The sequence below is a fragment of the Neopsephotus bourkii genome, unplaced genomic scaffold (genome assembly GCF_033783945.1).
Source record: "Neopsephotus bourkii isolate Nb327-2 ecotype Australia unplaced genomic scaffold, CSIRO-AGI_Nbou_v1 NB_1574, whole genome shotgun sequence".
NCBI lineage: Eukaryota > Metazoa > Chordata > Aves > Psittaciformes > Psittacidae > Neopsephotus > Neopsephotus bourkii.
Genome location: NW_026902050.1, coordinates 1,311,327 through 1,332,361, shown reverse-complemented (window position 1 = coordinate 1,332,361; position 21,035 = coordinate 1,311,327). Strand labels below are relative to the sequence as shown.

The following is a 21,035-nucleotide window of genomic DNA, read 5'->3' as shown; positions in this document are numbered from 1 at the left end:
GTTTATTATATTTGAAGTTTAAATTTTAAGCAATTCATTATAATATTTTGATGATTCCCACAGAAGAATTAAAATAAAAGTGCTTAAAAACAAGCATATACTTAAATTTTGGCAGATAAGTCCTTCTTAGTTAACACTTCACAGAAATTACTTGTATGTACTTGACAACAACATACATTTTTCATAAATCTGATTCTTGTGTTCTCAGGCAAAATCTTAAGAAAGAACAGCAAAAAGGAATATGCCAGAGATGACATCTTGGCAAGCTCACTGAACTTATTATCATCTACATTAAAAACCTGGAATATCAGCAAGGCATATAACTTTGGGTCATTCTGTACTACTGTTTCTGCTGATGCTTAGACTATGGCCAGATGTGACCATTTTTTTCTCTGAAATGCATGACTAATGTAGCACATCCTATTGGCCAACTGAGCCTGATGTTCAAGATTCTGTTACCTGTCAGTCAAGTGATAACAGTTGTCTGCCCCTGAATTGAGTCCTGAAAACTTTCCAATTGCCAGAAATACTTTATTAAGTTCAGGGTGTTTTGGACCACATTTTTAAGCCTCACTACTGATTCCTCCTTGGATGATGGTCACTTAGATCCATTTTTTTGCTATGTCATGAGGATGTCCCTGTAATATAATTAGTGCACTAAGCATAATTTTGTTTTCCTCTGGTCTCATGTGTGAGGCATTACCCAAATGGCTGTGGTGGTACAATAATCTCTGATCTTGTGCTGTTGTCCAAGGTGTACTGCTGCTGGAAATCAAATCATCATCAGAGAACATGTCCTCATTCTACCCAGGGGTAAAGCCACTGCTTTTAGTAGTCTGAGCTGTGCTTAACTGGCTACAGAAATAGCCAATAATCCAGGATGTGAGAGTAAGGAAAAACTGGTATGTGACTCCTAAGGGATTCTAATAACATGGATGAATAAGAGAAAAGGCGGGTATGTTAATGGGTGCAGATCTGTACATATCATATCACCTGCCAGAACACAATGAACATGATCTTGCTAAGCATTGAAAAGGTTTATCATACAACAGCCATGAAGAAAGTATCCTTGCTTCTCAGTTTGGTTGGAAATTTGGAAAGGTCTTTATATGTGCACCCTCCTTTTCGTAATGGTGTCCTGTTCTGGATTTAGGGTGCTTATTTTAAGAAAGCATTGGTGTTAAACAGCTATGGTATAGACAGCACTATGTACCATACAGATGTTCTGAATCCTATCAGTGCATATTATGCAGCTAGCAAATACTACACATCACAAAACAATTTCCACTATCTGTTGTATATAAGGTAATCTCAGTTTTGGCTGAGTTCATCCTGTTGCCTAACTTTTTGTAGCACAAATTTACATGGTATGTAGGTACTTCAAAAATGACATCTAAATTTGTTTTGGCTTTGTTTTATTTAAAAGCTTTTTCCACTTTGCCCAGGCATATTTTTGTCCCATATCACGAGCAGGACTCAAGCTCAGAATATATTATTGTTTTCTTGATGTGTTATATGTTATCCGACATCTGCTTTCTTTGTCATGCCAAATCCTTCAAGCAATATTTTGAAAGACCTGAAAGATATTTTAAGTAGTAAACATCTTCTGGTAACAATACTTAGTTTCATCGCTACTCTTAAAAATTTCGCCTGCATGCTAATTGCTTTTGTGTTTCCATACAGTCTCTCCATTAGTATTTAGGATTTTTTTTTCCTTTTTACTACACACCTCATGTAGCCAATGCCATAACTTTTAGAAAGATAGTTATAAAAAGGTAGTAATCTTTGTGATTTTCTTTCCCTTATTCCCTTCAGGCCAGCCTCTTGAACAGAAGAAAAACTAAATTGTTAATGCATGGGAAAACAAATACAGTGATTTTATATGTACTGTAGTTTGAGTTTTTCACTGTAGCACTCCTTTAAAAACACTATTGCATAGTTATCCTAATTACATGGTTGCTGTCTGGCCAGCAAAAGAAGAGTTCAACAAAATAAGCTTCAGCAATTCTCTAAAGACTGCATTGGACTTTGGTATTATTTTCTCTAGTTCTGACCTTAACCTAGGACTGAAGGTTATCTAAAGACAAAAATAGACTCAATGCTGTCTACTCTGAATTTCCTGAAGTAATAAATGTTGTTGTTTCTGCTAAAACTTTGAAGTTTTCTACAGAGACAGCTTGAATTTCTGTCCAGGACCTCTTTTTTTTTTTTTTTCATAACCTGGGTTAGTCTCTGGATTTAAGATCTGTGGATGCCAAATCCCATGTAAAATTTACCAAGCATTATCATTCATGTGTTTATTTCACTGTTAAAAGGATGCCATCTTCTGCCAACTTTCCCTTGGAAGTATTCAGCTATGCAAGCCTGCAGAGAAGCTCAAGGGAAAAAAGAGCTGGTTTTCGCTTTTTGATAGTTCATTTTCTTCCTGCCTACGACGTGTATAGATCCGAGGCTTACAGGTGGAGCTATAGGCCATTGAGAAACAGGATGCTCTAGTGTCCTCACACCAAAGCAGAATATAGACCTCTTGACTGGAGGACCCATTTCAGCCCACTGTGAGCAGTCCTGCTTCCAGATCCTGGCCCATCCATACAAGAAAGACCAACTGAGTGGTGAGGTGAGCAGTATCTGCTGATTTGCTTGCTTGTCTTTCATTTCAGCTTCCCAGAAAGTCTTGGCTGGTATCAGATGATGATGTTTTTCTGTAAATGTTATATTTCTTGTATGGCACAGGGTAGAAGTTAAAAATCAATATTTTGGATGTAGTTGTGTGATCTTTGGGAGAGAAGCAAGAGACTTGTGCTTTAGGACAACCCGGAACTGTAGAGATATGAAAGGCAGGGACAAGCATGGGCTGTTAACTCTGCCTAACTAGCTGGGCAAAGTGTGAGCTGAATACCATGCTAAAATGGCTTCTGCTTTCAGACTGCTCAGAGCATGGGCAGACCCTGTTTGCTCAAAAAACACATCAGAGACTTACCTTGTAGTCTGAGAGGAAACCAAAAATCTATTTCTGTAAATTAAACTTTCACATTTTTCCTTTCAAGTAGCCAAGAATTCAAAGAACTCCAGCATCCAGACAGTTGAGTTTTCTTCCAGAATATAATTTTTCACTTCTCTGGATTTCTATGTCACTTTCCAAAAAATAGCCAGGGAGTATGGGAGAAGAGGGAAGAAAGAATTTCGGGAAGGAATGAAAAACACAGATTAATATCTGTAAAGCTGGGCTACTGTACTTCATAGTACAAGCCAGCTTCCAAGCCAATGGACATAACAACCCTAACTATCCCCTCAGGGGAATTATAGGCTGCAAAGTGAAAACGGGCTGTGTGATTATGTGTGTGCTGGAATCTGGGGTAGTGAGGAAAGAGAGAGATGCCTTGTTTAATAAACATATGCTAGAAGTGTGAAAGCTGCAGTAATTTGGTTTCTAAGCCCTACCCACATCTCCATTTCACAAATTGTCTCTTTCATATGGATATAGAGTTGACCTTGCAGGCTCTTAGGCTTCAAGTGAACAGGGTCACTCAGGGCCCAAGTCACCGCTCAACCTCCCCCACACATACCCCAGTTATATCTTTTTACTATCTCTGCTGGACACCGCACCTTTCTGTAATTATAAATGTCTGCTTTCTGTCACTTCAAAGGTTTCCCAGCACTGGGAGTCCTTCTTCAAAGACTTTACATCGCTGAAGAACCTCTGTCATTGACAGGAGGCCCGTCTTTGAAGTTTTTCATGCCATTTATTGATTTCCTCTTTTTAGGATGTTCATATTAGAAAATATTTCACTGTGTTTGAAAAACTGTATATTTTTATGTTGTTGAGGGGCTACCTCTTTGAAGAAACAACGCTGTTGCAGCAGTGCCTCTCTAGGAAGAAATCTGATCGTCTGTCTGCTGTTTCTTTATGTCCCTTCAAGCTCTCATTTTTAGAAACATCCCCTCTTTGTTTCTTTTCTAATTGTAGGTACTATTTTAGGTATTTAAGTCAGTGTGAAGCTGTATTATCAATGTGACTAGGCCTGATTTGAAGGTCCTATCAGTGTACTTAAACTTTTCATGTGCTTAATATCCCATTGGATTAGTGATAAAAAAAAGTGAAAATAATAACTTTGGAGCAAATTAAAACAATTTATGCATATTTACGTGACAACTGGTTGGAATGGTGTTATACTGTTGTTCTCATAAATCTGAATTTTCTTAAGTGTATGCAGAAAGGCAACAAAATTCTGCAATTTTTAACAGGAGGATGTCTTGGATACTTCCAGGTAACCATCATGAACTCTTTTCCTAAATTGAGAAAAAGATTTGTGTGAGCACCCACTGTCAGCTTCAGCAAAAACTTAGCATCAGCATAAACTGCTTGGAAGGTGATGTGAGCAGGCATAGCACTAGCAAGTTCATGGAAGCTGCTCTGGCAATTCAGCAGCGGCAAATAATGAACACCTGATGGGCGGAAAGGTCTTAAAACACTCTCCGATTCTGTTCTAATGGGGAATTTTAATAGCTGACATTTTTTGGATACATTAATTTTTTGCAAGTATCTGACTTTTTGGGGGGGAGAAGGGGAGAGGTGGTGGTTTGTGTTGTTTTTTTCTTTTCCTAGAGGTTTGACTTGACTCCCTTTATCTATTCCAAGGATGCAGGCTCTTTTTGTATATACCAAGGGCTTTCATTGGCATTATCTGCAAAATATCTTTGAAAATTAAGGAAGTTGGACATTTCAAAGGAGAGATGCCTCAAACCAGCTGCCACTTTGCTCATTTCAACCTTTGACACTATGAAGAGTTCCAAGGACTTGTCTTCTGAAAGTGTTTACCTTGTAAGGTGGCTTCCTGGGTAGGGTAAGTTCACATTGCTCATATATTGTTAAGAGGAAACTTTTGACCTTGGGTTACTTCAAAGATCTGACAGATCCTCTCCCTACCCACTCCCCCCCCCCCCCCATTTTTTTAACTCTTCTCTCTTTGCACATATGTTAATGCAGGCCTTTTGGCTTTTAGGATGAAAAGCTAGTATTGCCTTATTCTTTCCATGCCCTAAAATGTAGTCTGCTCTGATTAACTGAGAAACAATGAAAATAACTGACTGGGGTACATATGTGGTTGAATTGAACATTCTTAAATAACCATAGTGTGTTTTAGAGCAGAGAATTATTTTCCCCTAGTGATAAGGTTGACTTTAGATATGTTTAAGTCTGTCTTCCATTGTCACTGGCAAAGACTGCAAAGTTCATTGTCTCAGAAACGTGCTGTTAACATGGAGCTGATCCGTGTGTGCACAAGAGATGTGACAATTCTGTGCTCACGGCACATGTGGATTGTCCCTACATCACATGCACAGTGAATCTTTTAAAGTAAGGAAGCTTCAGATCTGTTGTGTGTGGGGGATATTTGCAGAGAATGCACTAGCAGTGCTGTGGATGCACAGGTTGAGATGCATGGTATGTTTTGCAGGCCCATCCTGCCTACCCCATGTTTTGTATTCCTGTGCTCTAGAGGCAAGCAATGCAGAAGAGGCATTGTCTCAAAAAGTCCATGTTTCCAGGAAACTACAGAGTCAGCTTGGCTGCGTGACACAGGGACTGGTGAGTGAATGACTGAAGCTGTAGGTTTAGCAAAAAATATTGCAGAATGATTGCGTTGTTGAAACACTTTGAGGTGTCAGGTATATTTAAAGGAATACATGGCTTTCAAATGCAGAAAGGTATGTTTATCATTCATCCAATACCTGGGCAAACAGCCAAATATTTATGGCTCAGTTTATTGTTTTATCCCGCAAAGTTTTAACAGATCCATTAAGTAAAGCTTAAGTATGGCAAAACTTCTGGGAAACTGACTGATATAAATGGCATGGAATACCTACACGTGTGTCATAAGGCAAATAAAAAAAACCAGCCTCAATAAGACACCCTGAAGTTAATGTCATTACACTGTGGCAAATTATGATCCAAGTCTGTAATTTGTTGCTGCAACACTTCTATTAAGACTCGTGATATCATGCTCTCACATTCCTCTTGTGAGATAAAAATAAATTAGAAAGTTACTCATGGATTTTCAGTTTATGCACAAGCCATCTTCCTTTTCTGGATGTTACTTATAATGACCACAGAAAGACATTCTACAGGTATGTTGCCGAATTAAAAATCCAGCTCCTCTGCTGGAGCCAGGCAATCTGCAGAAGGAAGCATGTATCATCATGTTATTATGATAAGTTAATTGAAACTGAGGAGCTGATGTTGCCTGGATTAAATAAATTTTGCTTTTTGTAGGGGTTGCACCAAGAGAATTTCCTGACTTCATACTCAGAGACAGGAGGTTATGGTTCTCCACAGACGCTTTAAGTGCTTCATATCTCTGCAGTCTTAATTTGGCAGGTTCTGCTGAAACTACCTGCAAAGGTGCTGTTCCTGAGGTTATCCTGATTTTGCAGTTCGCTTTACTAAGGTAACAGACTGACTTCTTTTGTAGCCATCTGGAGCTGACTTCTGTTGTTCATATACCACATTGAGCTGACACTGTGGTAGACAGGGAAACAGTAACTTCTTATCTTTTTGTACAGGTTTGTCATGTAACTGTGTCTTCCCTACCTAAATTTTCTGAATATTGTCTAAAATATTTTGCCTAAATCTAAAATAATGGAATTGTACTGCTTTACTGCTACTCTCCCTAATAAAAGTTAACCTTAACATTTGGTAAGACCTTTACTTCTTCAGTGTCTCCATCTGGTGCCAAAAGGACTCTTCACTTCTATTAATTTTCTGGGCTTATGTAGCACAGAAGTGCTTTACACTGTTGTATAAAAGAAATGACCAATTCTTTCTGTATCATAAATCTTTTTGTAAGCTTTGATGACACTAGCATTTTATGAAGAAGGAAATTAATGTAAATGAGATTAAATTATTTTTTCCTTCTGATGAGTTGTCATTGACATTTCTTGAATATTAAGGAAAGAGAGGAAGTGAAAAAGTTTGGGGTATATTATTTATCCCATATGTTTACAGTTTGTGTAGAATAATTATATAAAGGATGGATGCTTGTAGTGCTCTTCTCTGTGCATCATTAATGTGATACTTCTTTCCTTGTCACTAGATTTAAACTGTAGCATTGTAAGACAAACATCCTCCTTCAGCTGCTTCTATTATCCTGCATACTATTATAAAATGAGAGGAGAATGCAGTACTTTATCTCTTTATATATTATAAAAATAATGAAGAGGATAATTATCAAGGCTGTAGTGCAATTTCATGGCGTTGCTGTCAACTGCAAACTGCTTGAGCGCATTCCTTTGGTATAAAATGTCAAGAAAATCCCATGATTGAAATACAGTATTCTAATTAATTTCTCTATTATTACTTTCATGGGCTGTGTCTGTGCAGAATACTTGCTAATGGTTAATAAAAAGAGAATGAAATGCAGACAGTCCAGTTTTAGCTTTTAAGTTGTATCTTTCCGTGCCCAACCTTTCATTGTGCTGATAAACACAAATTAACAGACTTAAAAAAAAAAAGTCAGATCAAACTCTGGCATTCTGTGAAGAGCCTCTGCTGAATGTCTGTTTTATCATCTGTCTCTTCACAAAGGCAGTTCAGAGCTGAGTGTTTATATTTGTAACCTTACTGGTACCACCAGTTTCCTGATGTGCACCATTTCTACTTGTAACCGTAGGGTGCAATGTTGTCTGAAGCCCTCTTCCTTCTTTACACTGCTGGATCATAATATTTGTTACTTGGTCACTGGGCCTATATACACCAGTAAGAATGATGCTGTTTGTATAAATACCAGCCACTTTCCTGATTTTTTACTCACCTAAATTGCATTAATAAAAATGCAAAGCGATCTCTCCATCCAGATTTATCACTTTTTTTTTAACATTAAAAAGCAGGCTGTTTATATGCTACCAGTGGGTGGCAGCTAGCTTCAGCCTGAAGGTGGGCACTTGCTTCTACTTAAATATCTTGCTGTTAAGAAATGCCAGTGCATTGAACACCATCTATGTAGAAGATAAAGAAGGCCTGCAGTTTTTATTTGGAGGGAAAAATTTTGAGGGTAAAAACTCATGCTTCAAAACTAATGGCACCCTTTCCCAGTCTTATTCTAGACCAGGTGTTTTTACTAAACTTCTTGCCATTTTGCATTTGAGAGAAACACAGTTTTTCAAAATCCTCTGCAAAATATCATTAGCATTGATAAGTTCTGCTTTCCACACATGACACTGCCTCCTGCAGGCTAGTCTATAAGTACACAAAATAATTATGGCACATCATAAATAATGAATATACCTATCGAGGTTTTGCAGGATTGCTTGTGACATGAACATAAAACATTCTGAGAATAGGAGAGGAAATTGCTTGGTATCGGCTGTTTAATTGTCTGATTTATAGAGAGGAAGTTGAGCCTGGATTTGGGCCATGCAGGACATTAGTTAATTCTAGAGGTTTGTGCCTGAATGGGTTTAACTCCACTCTGGGATAGACATTTGTGCAAAGAAATCAAATGTTGCTTTCGTTCCTCTGCTGCTGTTGCTGCTGTGCTGCAAATCCTCTGAGTTCTTCTGAAATCACTGAAATAGCCAGCTGTGTACCTAGAATGGCTGGCAGCATGGCAGGGAGCTGCTGCCAGGTATTCCTGGTACATTTGGCAGCTCAAATGAGGAATGAGTTAATATCTTTTTCCAGGGCTCAGTGTTGCATTTAAGCAGAATCCTGCACTGGAGGGAGCCGCATCTCTTCAGTCATATTGCCTCAAGGAATCATGTCTCAAAACGCAGAAACCCTACTAGGTGTCCTGGCAGACTGAAGAATGTGTCGCTTTGCTGCTCCACTTGAGGGGAAGAAAAACCTTCCTGTTAATATAGTCAGCCAGTTTTGGTAGCCAAAGCATGGGTATATTTTTGTCATGGTCCTGCTTTTTTCTTGCTTCTTCTGTCCAACATTTGTCTGCAGAAGTAGAAGGCATAAAAATGGACCTTGTTCCTTCTCCTGTCTGGTGGTAATAAATCTGTGGGACATCTGGACATCAGCTGGTCTTAAATTTGGACTGTGCAAAAACTAGTGAAAAGTATTAGATGTCAATTGGAAGAATGTAATTTTACAGAGTCATTTTCTTGTTAGGTTCATAAATGAAAATGGTGGTGCATACGAGCATCCATTTTATTTCCTTTTCACATGTGGTCCATTTAGCCCACAGATTAGGAGGAACCAGAAGCACTTGCTTCTGAAGGAAGTAACATATCTCTACCATCATTAGTTACAGGATAATGTGTCCTCAGAATGCTTTTTCTCTAACATTCCAGAGACAAAACTGAGATTCATGTATGAAGTTTATATCTTTCTCAAAGTTATTATTGTCAGAGTCTAGCAGTATCCTTGTGTTGCATCTAGTATGTTCAACAAACATTTCAAAATAGTTTGGGAGAGAATGACCTGGACCACCTAATTTTCTCAAGGTCAGATGTTTCTTTTGGTTAAACTAGTGAACGCCTGGAGGCATGCTACTGCAGTGACTTGAGTTGCTCGTGTTGACAGTGATATTATGGAGGAAAACTAGTGTCCAAAGACACTGCTTACTCTTGAGTGGTGGGAAAAGAAATAATTAAAAAGACCCTAATTGCAATAGTGTCTTAGGCAGGGAGCTAGGTTTTGATAAGAAACTAAAAAAAAAAAAAAAAAAGAAAGGTTTCCAGCTTGTAAATAGAGATTGTACTGGGGTCTGATTTGAGAGTGCAGTTGGAAATTCATTATGTGTCCTATCATAAAACAAATCCTGAAATCACTGAGGTTATATAGAATGGTTCTGTGATCTGAGCATGGTATGGTGTTTGCAAATGACTGTTCTGTGTATTCTGCTTTGCCAAGTTCATTTTAAATGATCTTCAGTGTGTTACAGGCTTGAAGTGCTTGGTCATTATTTTTATCTCAGGGAGTCTGTTGATTTTATGATCTGCATTCCCCTTATGAACTCTTCAAGTCTAATTTCTTTGCTTACCTTCAACTGAGGCATTTCATAGTTATACAAATGTGTGTTTATCTCTTTCTCTGCTTGAGGCTGTTCTAAACTGCCAGGATCTCTTGGAGGGCTAATTTCAGTAATGTGTAACACTCCAAATGCATCTGCAAAGATGGCAAGGGATGGAACAGCGAAAGCACTCTATAATACTTTGGGAAGGGAATGCCAGTGAAGAATGGGAACAAGAATGTCAGAAAAGCCAAAGATGTCATCTACCTCTAATAAACTGCACATAAATTTATATACAGAATCGGTTCTTCTGGCATGCAAATATAGTTATTTGAAGGACTTGCTCTGTATATGCAATTTATAACAAAAGTCACTATCTAAATGGCTCTTCTGGATCTATTTCACTTTCTTCTGGTCTCAGCTTACACAGTGATCCTCTTTGTGGATACAATTTGCAGTCGTCAATTTCACTGATTCTATTTTGCTTTTTCCCGGAAATTGGATTTTTCTTTCAGGAGCCATTAAATGTCTTTCCTTGAAAATGCTGACTGCTTTTGGTGTACTGTTTGATCCAATAGCTGATACCCTACCTCACCATCTGGCAGTTCTGCCCTTGTGTTCATGAAAGAATAGTTTATGAAGAATGAAAATAAAAAGAAAGAATTTGATGTGTTATGGGTAGCTTTTCCGGAATCTCCATGTGAGCAGCTGGCAAGATAGCTATTCTGGTTTTGTTTATGCAGTTTTGAAACAACCTCTAAGTATCATTTAGTTCTCTTATTTATTATTTATGAACAGCTTATGCAAGTAAATAATCACTTTGACCTCAGTTAGACAACTAAAGTGGGTGGGTAGTACTTTGCTTTAGATTACTAGGTGCTGGAATGGGTAAGAACTAAGCAGTAGTAGGTTTTCCATCTTTTGCATTCATACAAACATGGAGTTCTTAACACAGAAAAAAAATAATATTAAAAATAAAAATTGCCATGGCTTACTCCTGGTGCCTCAGAAGTGTCCATTGGGGTTATTTATAGTCTAAAACCAAAGTCAATGCTTTTCTTCACTCTGGAACCCTGGAACCTTTTACTACTTGGTATTTTTGTCTTTGCTTTTTGTGATGCAATGGTCAGTAAACCAGCTGTATCTTGTAATTTCTATGACCTAAATATTCTGTTATACACATAAAATGAGTAAATGTACATAAGTGTATACAGAAAAGAAAGAAGCAGCAATTTAAAATACTGAGGTAAAGTTTCGGTACAAAGGTCTGTATAGATACAGGGAAGGAAGAGTATCATTACATAGCTTTCATTTTTAAATTATTGTTTTGAAGGAAAAGAAATGAGAATGATCCAGTACTAAAGCAACAGGATGGTGAAATTATCTAAACATTTGAATTTTCAGCACACCTTCATACAGTGGTAAAGCCCATATCCGAAGCCTGTAGTCTCACTTTAATGATTATGACAAGATCAAGAAATTTGATGTGAAACTTCCTCATAAGAATGACTTTAACAGCACAGCACTAGCTGTAAGATAGCTGCAACTGGGGAAGTATGTCTTTCCAAGTTCAGCATTGTTTTAATGCTAAACATGTTTCTCCTCTCATCTGCCTGACTCAGCTGTATCATCTGTGCCACTGTGTTAAGTGTTGGCCTTAATAAATGCAAATAAAATAAAATTAGACCCTTGATTGTAAAATCTGAGGTAACTGTAAAACTGAGATGTAACTGCATGGCTCTTACCCAGCCTATTGGAAATGAGAAAGGGTCATTTTATGATTTCTTCTTAGTATTTCTATCCTGATTCCAACCAAAAGCTTGAAGATAAAAGAATGGAGAGGGGAGGGAGGGAAGGAGAGTGTCGTCCCATATGGATTGAAACATTACAAAATACAAAGCTGGAGTCTGGCATTGCTGCAGTCCAGGTAAAACAGCAGGAGCTATTGTAATACAGTGAGAAGCATTCAATAAATCTGAAACTGTTACAGCAGCAGTGGGGTACTTTCAACATAATTCCTATTTCTTTGGGAACAATTTTGTAATTGAAAGTATTTATTTATAAAGTAACTCACAGAAAGAAGTAAAAGTGGCAGTGTTTTCAGTTCTTAACTAGTAATCACAGGCCAGTTCAATTCAGGGTAGAACAGCTAGAGTAGCACATGAGAAACACAGGATAATAACAGAGTCTGAGCTGAGAATACTGAACACCTTGTATTTCTAATTGCATCCATCTTGTAAATGAACAGAAACTTTAATTGAAAAAAAACTTATTGTGGGAATCACTAGCAACAAAGAGCTGTCTTATGAGCCTTAAATAGACAAATATTATTTGTCATAAATCAATTTTTTCTATTAGTTTGTTAAAGTGAAAATAATAGAGTAGAGCTTCTTGGAGCTACTCATGTTTTGTATAAGTCAGTGTTTTCTTCTGAGAAGGAGCTATTTAATAACATTTTTTTCTATACAGAATTCTGGGTTATGCGATAATAAAATTAATTTAATTTAGGCCATTTTCAACAAATTACAGAAAATTTTATTAATATACTTAAAGCAGTTATTAATTAACAGTAAATCTTGGGTTAAAAAATTTAAAGATGAAAGGCTGAGGAACTGATAGCAAAATAATTGTGAGAAGGGGCTGAATGATTCAACATGATGAACATCTTTTGAGAAATGCTAGATGACTTCCTAGACAGAAGAGATTGGTAAAACCTTAGAAAATCATATGATGTGACCATTGCAAATGTTACTGAAAATACATGGTAAGCAATGATGCCACTTATTTTGAAATATATCTCAAATTGCATTTGATTTCCCTCTAGTGAGACAAAGGCAGAGAATGGATGATGAGACGATGTAAATTGTATGAAACATAGAAGTGGAAAAGAGTGTTATTTATTGCATGTAAGTATCTTGCATCCAATTTCACAGAGTAGGATATTACACAGCCTTGCTATCTGAGCATTATAGCTGTCAAATATTGGGCCAGATCATGTGTGCTGTGAGAAAAAAAGGGTTTTAGCCACTTGCTCCAGTGTGTTATTCTGCCACTATCTGAGTAGAAAGAAGGGAACTGTTTCTTCAGATATGATCACACTTTCCTTCATAAAATGGAAAGATTAAAAAAAAAAATACCCAAAGAAATATAGATTTGATTCTGCCTCTCCAGTTTACTGTGCAAAATTGATATGCTGATCCACTGAAGGGAGAGTAGTGGGTAAGCCAGGCTAGAGTATTGGGACTCTCCTCCCAGGTTAATAAGATCTGACACTACCATTTCCATCCTTCATCTTAAAAGTTTTTTAACAGTGTTGTAGGATCACTGTCTTGGCATATTGGTCTTCAGTTTGATTGCATTGCATCACAAAAACCCGCTAGATAGTGATTTTTTAAACACAGACTGGATAAAGCTACCCCATCAAATTGGCTAGTTACACTATATGCTCATCCAGTTTCTGCATTTCACACTTTGCAGAAGAGTGGGCAAGGTCTCATCTACCATATCAGCCTCTATACACTACAATAATTAAATCCAGTAATAAGCTTGGATGCAAATGTGACTAAATTTTGTAAAGAAAAAGCTTCTGATGGAAGAGCTTATTCATTGCCCTACAGCTGAATCCTGTTTTCACAACAACTCTGTATTCACTTACTTTAACAAACCAGCCTGAATGATGGGAGAATCGGAACTTGTCTATAATTTGATTTGTTCCTGGAGTCTGGGGGTACAGCTATTCCAACAGCACAGATTACGTCCTTTTTACACATGGAAATCGAGCAGAGGAGCACAAACTACTTCACAATAGCTCCCCTTGTGGACAAAGTGATTTGGGATAAAAGATACTTTAGTCTGGAATAATTAGTACGCTGATTATTCTAGAACAGAATAAGCGCACTAATTATTCCTACAGTGTCCACACAGGGACAAACAGAAAGCTATTGAATAATGGCTTATTCTGCAACAGCTATTTTGGTCTGTTTCCTCATATAGGCAAATCCTATTGGTGTTGTCAGCAGGTAATGAGCGTATAGATGGAGAATGTGGATGGATTGCATTAATGATCTCTTCCCATTAGTGTTTCTTTGTGCTTCACTTTTGTGCGCTTGCAGAGTTAATTGCTTAAAACTCCCTCTTAAATCAGACACATTCCTAATCCTAACATCCCAGTTCTTTATATATAGAGACCCTCCAAACTCTTTTGTGGGTGATCCACCACCAACCAGCTGAGAAAATCAATGTTCATGTCTGACTGTAAAATTGCTGGTTTTCACTAGAATGTTTTTGTTTTTCTGCTAGATGTTAAAGGCTATGTTATGTTGAAGACCATTTATACATTTTTCCCAGGATTACTTTGAAAAACAGTTTTGCAATCATTTGAAAAGCTACTGAAAAATTCACCCATGTGATTATTGTTTCAAGACGGAAGATCCATCTCTATGGAAAACTGAGGAAGTTACTGGTAGAAGGGTAAGAAAAGGGTCTGTTGCATCCTGCACTATGTTTCTGTCTTGTACTAAAGTAGCACTCAGTATTCAGACAGCACTTCATATCTTTAGTTCTAAGCATGTTATCATCCAGGTCACATAACCATCAGTATCAATGCTAATGTCTTTGGATTACTCTACATGGGACCTGTGAAGTTTAGATGTGCACATTTTCCTAGAAGAAAAATTGTTCCTCTTCTGGTGTGTGAATGACAGAGAGCAGCTTTCGCCGGTTCTCTCTGAAGGGTAGAGAAACACACTGGTGGTGGAGGGAGGAGAGGGACCTCACCCACTAACACCAGGTATCACAGCACCTTGACCTCATCAGGTACACAGAGAAGCCAGTATTTACTTTCAAACTGAAAATGAGGACCCTTTTAGGGAAAGTTTTCAAAATGGATCTTAAGCACCTAGTTTGAGACTTCTGAAGGTGATCTGAAACTGTATCCTTAGGAAGGGAGATGCAAATAATTGCTGTCCGTTTAAAAAGCAATTGCCAGGCAAACACAGTAGACTGTTTGTCTAAGCTGTGTGTAGTTTCTATTTATGTTATTGTAGAAACTGTGGCCTGAATGTAGAACTAAAAGGAATAAAACTCATTTTCCTCTTCTCACACTAATTTACTGTATGACCTTCCGCAACTCAGCCTTTTGAGGTCTCGGTTCTGCATGGGTGCAGTGGGTTGAAGATACAACCTATAGGTGAAGCATGGTTTAATATACTTACAAGCAAATCTGTTATGGGGAAGTTTAACCATTTGAAGGCAGGCAAGTTACAACACTATGGGTGAGAAGCATAGTGGGATTGTGCTATAGGCCTGTGTGCAGTCTATGCACACAGGTTAATGCTTACTGCATTACAAAAAGTTGTTTGTAAAATACTATTATTAAGGTACATGAGAAGATAGCCTGAAAGATAGCGCTGTGTCTGTTCCTCTAAGACAGTATGGCTTTTAAAAGCATGTTTTGCTCAGTGACTAAATTTCCCTACTAAATTGACTACTACGTTCCCAGTTAAAATCAGGTTTCACTGTGCATAACCTTTTTCTGATACTGTGTCATAAAACTGTAATTTAGGTGATGCTAGCTCACAAACATGAGTTAGCGATGTGCCCATGTTATGATTTCAATAGAGCAAATTCTCTCAACACTGGCGAAGTGCAGCTTCTCAAATGAGATGGTAGGTGATAATATTTAGAAATCTGTATCCATGTTAAAAGAGGGGGGGAAATAGGAGTAATTTCTTTGTCCCTCCTCTGTTACTGTGCAGTTCTGTTCTCTTTCTTTTGTGCAGTAACAATGGAGCAGGATGCAGATGGGTCCATAATTGGAAACTAAAAATATTCTTTTGGTGCCAAACATTGGAAAATATTCTCTTTTATTTAAATTTCTTGTCATTTAGAGGTAGAGAAATGAGCTGTTTGGTTCAATAGTAATACAGCAATAGAAAACTATTCTTACTCTGATCATCTGAATAAAACGTTATACCATAGCAATATAATGTCTTAAGTATACCATGACACTTTTTCACTAATAACTTAAGACACTACACATATTTGCAGCTGCAAAACTGCTCATAGTTTGTTCAGCTGAAATAACATTCTGAAATATAGCAAACCAGCAGATTCTCTTGTGAAATACCTCTCTGATTTGCAAGGGTAAACAGAAATTTAAATAACTGGAGGTTGGCTCATATTACATCCAGACGATTTAGGGACCTGTCCTGATCTTTTGTACTCGCTCTTTCCTTCTAAATCTTTTATGATGCTCAAGGAACAATCACTTTCTGTATTTTGTCCATTACATGCACTCAAACCCAATCTAGGCAACTATGCAGGCTCAGACTTTCTCTGTAAGACCTCACTGAGTGCTACGGAATAATTTGCAGCTCCCTGTGCAGACCTGTGCAGAGTCACACATTATCAGGAATTTTAAAAGATACTCTCTGTGTTTGGGGAGGCCCAGAGATAAAAGGGAGCTAATTTTACTTTTCTTCTTAGGAGTTTGCCATATGACATTTCGTGTCCCTAGATGCTATAACTTAATCCAGGTACTTAAAAGCCCAGGAGTGTTTAGATGATACTGCAACAGGGACAAGGGAACAGAAGGTGGCTGACAGGGAGGAGGAAGGGAAAAATGCATCCTCATTATTTATAACATAGAGAAAGCTGCAAATTTAACCAAGTGTTTCCTATCCCATGTGTTCTCTTTTTATTGCTCTCTAAGTGCAAAAATGTTTATAGTTGGGTCCCCAGCTGGAACATTATTTAAGACCTCAGAGAAGAGATGAGGGTCAGACTCTGTGCGATATTCACAGATGTGAAGCTATCTTTACACATACCTCATAGGTGTGAAGCCCTACCAAGCAGTCATGGAAATGTTTTCCCACTCCATCCTCTTGGTAACATTACACATTTTTATGTAATCAGGCCTTGGGGTGCCACAGATTCCTCCTTTGCAATGCTGCTGAGCTTGGCAATGCTGCTTTGTTCTGCATGAGTTTTAACTCAGAGAGAGGGAGGCTGCAGAACAGAAACAAAAGTGACTTAGAGCATCATGGGCCTTGTGGGAAACCTCTTTGTAAAGAATTCTGAATGATCAAAAGATCAGAAGTTTGCTTTACCTACCTAATTACCTGCAGAATCTAGAATTACAAAAGAATTTTCTTACTGCAGAACAGAAACTTCTATTTGATGTGGTTAAATGTTCTGGATCTGCTATTTTCCTATGACCATCACTGGTGGTCATTCCAGAATTGCTTGTCTTTGGAACTCATAATGTTTGTACTACTTTTTAAAATAATTTCTCAGTTATGGAACTAAAACATGGGGGGTGTGTTTGGGTGGAGGTTGGTGTGGGTTTTGGTGTCTTTTTAAAAAGGAAAAGGAAATATCTAGTCTGGAATGAGCGGGAACACGTGACATTATGTGGCTCAGGGAATGTGGGCCTCATCCAACTTAAGCAACCATTTCAACAGTTGCTTGGGTTTTGACAGATCCACAAAAGCAAGGCAAGGTCAGCCATTCACAAATTATTATCATATTTTCACAGAAATTCTCAAGATCTTTGTGAAAGGCTTACCATGAAATGTGCATTCGCTGGACACTCATCCTCATTCTGGCTGAGCAAATGCTGATGTTTTGCCTTTTTATGGAGTCAGCTGTTTTTTTTTTTTACATGGTTTCAATAGAGATACCATTACCTGAGCTCACAGTTAAAATGAGGGAAAATTATTGAATATGTTTTTTGTGAGCTGGTGAGTATAATTTGAATCCTCCCAGCCTTTGAACTCCATTGATGAACACATTTGCTGCTGTGCCACTGCAGTTCCATCTCCTGGGAAATGAATGTACCCTCTTGAGTTGCCTGAGTGCTGGGCAAGGAGCAAGCGAGACTAACATGCTGCTGCCTCATCAGCACTGCTCACAGGGATAATTGGCACTGCCTGCTCTATGCCACCATGGCCAGAGTGCACACACTGTACAGGTAAGAGGAAGGACTGTAAATATGGAGGTCAAAGATTCTTGTTCTGTAAGGGTCACCACCTTAAACTTCTGTGGGGACAGGTCTCTGAGACTCAGTTTTCCAATTTATAAAATGAGAAACATGCCCAGGGTGTATTTAGAACAGGTTCAGTAGTTCGCTTTCTCTCAACTATTCATTAACCCCAGCTAAAACTTGCATCTGACAAGAGAACCACCTCAATTCAGCTAGAGTGAAGGCAAGCAGGCCAGCTTAAACCACCTCCAGCAATTTCAGCAGACTGACAGCAGTGCTGAAAGCTGATCCCTTTGACTCTGCTCTGCTACAGGCTGGGAAGTAACACAGCTTGATGACAAGCTGATAGGGAATAATTCTGATTGTAGCTGTCTGTGCTGCACAGAAATACACTCTGGAAGTGTTTATATGGATACCACCTGAACTTGTGATAAAACAAGGTGAGACAGTATCAAGAAGTCTGAAAAAATCTGACCTAATACAAAATGGTGGTAAATAGTGCTAATCCATCTTAGCACTTGTCTTAGTTTTCCTAATTCAAAGATATAATTTTTTGGAGTTAGATTTGGATCATCTAATTTCATAGCTGTGGGTCAGACCTGTGAATCAATCTCTGTTTGCAGGCATAATTCTTTGTGTCTGTACTTTTAGGGCAGCATTTTTTATTATCTGAACTAAAGGGCTAGATTCTGTTTTAAATTGCATTGGTTTAGACTTCTAAGGATTCTGACGGAGCCAGTGCAGTTGCTCCAGATTTGTACTGGTGCAAGCATGTACTGAAGTCAGGTCATAAATAACTTAGATTTGTGTGTTACTTTCTGAAGAATTCAATGGTATCATAGTCTACATCTACACTAGGAACCTGGGAGCCTGTCCTTGGCTACATCCCAGCTCTTCACTGGAGCAAGACCTTGGCATTCACTGGCCTTTCTCCCCTCCTTTTCCTTGGAAGGGAAAGCTGGGGAATTTGTGCTGGATGGAGCTGAGGCACATTTTGACAGCTGCTTGGTTTGATGAAGAAACAGTGAAGACCTCAGGGCACAGGATGGCACACAGTGGCACATACTCAGAAATGCAGCCCTACAATGAAAGCTTGTGGTAAAACTTTCTGTGAAGTGTAAGGTGTATGAAATGTAGAAAACTTGGCCGTTGTGTTTTCTTTGAGGCCTTGGTTAAGCACATGCAGCAACTAGACACTGGCTCTAAGAAAGAGTGAAGGTGGGAAACGGGATTAGCCCACCCAAGACCTGTCCTTCCCTTGTGAGCTTTGAATTGTGACAATTCCTTGTTGAGCAGTCATTTACTGGAGAAGATTCCTCACCTGCTGTCACCTTACCCAGGGTACAAGCAGTGCCTTTAGGTATAACTGACTTTGCCAAGCAGCACAGCCTCAGTGCAATTATGGACAAAACTTGTAAACAGATATTTAGAAAGTTATTCATTTGTGTATAACCTCACATAGAGTGGAGAATTCAATGTGTGTATAAAAATGTATTTTAGGTTACCTGAACGGTACAGGAGTAACTTACCTGTTGAATACAAGTCACACAGAGGCTCATGCAGCTTGTGGGAACAAAAGATCTTGGCAAGTTATGGGGAAAGAAAAATGGAAACATAATGGTGAAATATGAGCAAAGACTTTGGTTGTGATGCAGCATGAGGATGCTTCTTTTTACTTGGAAAACAAAGGGGAGGCTAATTCTTCTTCTGCAGTCCCATGGTTGCAAAATAGCTATGTCTGTATTTCAAGTGATCATCCCAGTGATGTCATGTCTAGATTTCTCTATAACTGCTTTGAAATGTTTAATTTGATCAGTATTAAATAATCTTCTGAATATAAGGCTTTCAGCTTTGTTATCCACTAGCATTATTGTTTTCTCAAAGCACCTCCCGATTTCAGTGGCCCACTAATTACAGGACCAAACAGGGGTAAGCTGGGATCTGAATGGCTTTCCCACTGTCCTAAGTGTAGATGATTCCTGTTGAACTTAATGATGAAAACCTTGAGGCTGGGATTCTGATCATAAACCATGTTTTGTTCCATAGGCATGAACTAAAGCTTACTGAAGCTTCATTTGTGGAAAGCTATTTGTTTGTTGAAAATAAGAGTTATTCTGTTGTTTCTGAAAGAGAGCACAAAGCTGCATCAACTTGGAAGAGTAGCTTGCTCTTTCACTTTCATGCTCTTTAGGGAACTAGGGTGATTCTTGTGTGAATGTAAATAACCTGGCTACACATTATAAGATTCCAATTCTTATTCTTCTGAAGTTCACTTTTTCTTGTCTCTGAGGGGTCACCTGAAGTACTTAGGAAATATGATTGCTTCAGTGGAAAGGGGACTTCCATAAATGTGAGGAAAGAGAAGACATTTATTGTGTTTGTCTAATAAGTAGTTCTCCCTCATGCATAAGATAAAGCTTTGTAAATGTAGGGAATGCATAATTTCAATAGTAAAATGTCCTAATTGTTTTGGCATCGTCAAGGTTTATTTTATGAAGGTGGATATTGTTCCAGTTCTTAACTCTGGTTTAATTCCAGGAGACACACAGTCTGTGTCTTTTTGAATTTCAGTGTTACTTTTTCCTTTTCATAGTCAACTTTTTTTCCCTTTCTGAAATGTGTAGCTTGGAAACGAGGTCCTTTTAATGAAGCTTTTGAGTCTCACAAAATATGATTAATCTGATTAGTGGTTCAGACTCTTTTTATGCTTACATTAACTAACACAAAGAGCCCCCCTACAGGTTAAAGTTTAAATGTGGATTACCAGATAAAGCTAGTCCTGACGAGGTTTCTATGGTGCAAGGAAAAATTGAATTTGCCTTTCACCTCATTTCAGCCTTTGTCATCCTGGTTTTTGCCCTTCTCCCTCATTCACAGAGAGGATATTAATTTTGCAGTAAAATCTTTAAGCAATTATGCAGATAGCTTGGAAAAAGCAACACACAAATACAATAAGAAAAGCTTAACTGAAAAATGGACCCCAGATATTCATTAAAACCAGATGGCAACATTCCTAGAAGCATAACTTTGGATATTTGGACAAAATTTGTATTAATGTGCCACAACCAGATGACAAAAATGAACCACTGTCATAT

General features: G+C 38.2%; 1 long non-coding RNA gene across 3 annotated transcripts; it reads left to right on the top strand.

The window, feature by feature from the left end:
• Positions 1-662: 662 nt before the first annotated feature.
• On the top strand, positions 663-7,322 carry LOC133222098 (uncharacterized). 3 transcript variants are annotated; one of them, XR_009728193.1, is made up of 4 exons: positions 663-2,617; positions 4,640-4,822; positions 5,457-5,587; positions 6,272-7,322. It is a non-coding gene; the product is annotated as an uncharacterized LOC133222098 (long non-coding RNA). The 3 variants fall into 3 exon arrangements; XR_009728192.1 differs by lacking the exon at positions 663-2,617 and having other exon boundaries at positions 4,561-4,822; positions 6,471-7,322; XR_009728191.1 differs by lacking the exon at positions 663-2,617 and having other exon boundaries at positions 4,561-4,822.
• Positions 7,323-21,035: the final 13,713 nt, after the last annotated feature.